Source organism: Scyliorhinus torazame, chromosome 24, assembly GCF_047496885.1.
Source record: "Scyliorhinus torazame isolate Kashiwa2021f chromosome 24, sScyTor2.1, whole genome shotgun sequence".
In the NCBI taxonomy this organism is placed as follows: Eukaryota; Metazoa; Chordata; class Chondrichthyes; order Carcharhiniformes; family Scyliorhinidae; genus Scyliorhinus; species Scyliorhinus torazame.
In genome coordinates, this window is record NC_092730.1 from 34,055,228 (window position 1) to 34,056,175 (window position 948).

Below are 948 nucleotides of genomic sequence, written 5' to 3' on the forward strand. Positions count from 1 at the left end.
AGGTGTATGAGGGAACAAGGGAAGGTAATTCGCAGCATGGCCTGAAATGGGCTGAGAAAAAAGGGTGCACGGTAACACAAGTGTCTTGCACTGTGGCTTCACAGCGCCAGGGTCCCAGGTTCGATTCCCCGCTGGGTCACTGTCTGTGCGGAGTCTGCACGTCCCCGTCCCCCTCCTGTCTGCGTTGGTTTCGTCCAGGTGCTCCGGTTTACACCCACAGTCCAAAGACATGCATATCATAGATTGTCCATGATAAATTGCCCTTCGTGTCCAAAAAGGTTAGGACGGGTTATTGGGTTCCGGGGATTGGGTGGGTGCAGACTCGATCAGCCGAGTGGCCTCCTGCGGCACTCTATGTTCCATGTAATTCTGAATATGGCCTGAAATGGGTTGAGAGCAAGGCGAAATCCTCGGCGGGTGTGCTTTTGAAGCACTTACTGCTCGTGTCAATTTGCGAATAAAAACGACTCTGGAGATTGCTTGTCGATTGAGGGCAGACTAATAAACATTTACCACAAGGAAAATCCAGGTGATCTGTTGCATAGCAGAAGATAGTTACGATCCATTGACTTTTGGATCATGTGATCAGTCCGCTCCGCTGCGCTCTTCTGCTCAGGAGCAAGTTACTATTGTCGTTACTGCTATACGGTAGCCAGGCAGCAAAGACTGTTCTCATTGACAAGACATACCTGTTGCCGAAGCAGTGGCACCCATGTGAAACTCTAGTGAAAGCACGACTGGATTATACTTCGTGTGAGTGTAAATGATTCACTCTGTATCAGTCATTCTCTGGTTCAATATATCTGTGTAATATTCAGACTGTTTTTGCATTTCCCGCTGCTGTGTGAAGGTTGGATCACTTGCTAATTGTGTCGTTGAAACCGTGCATGTCCAAGCGATTTGTTCTGACTGCCAGATTCCGGACTGTAAATTAGTTTGGGATTAATT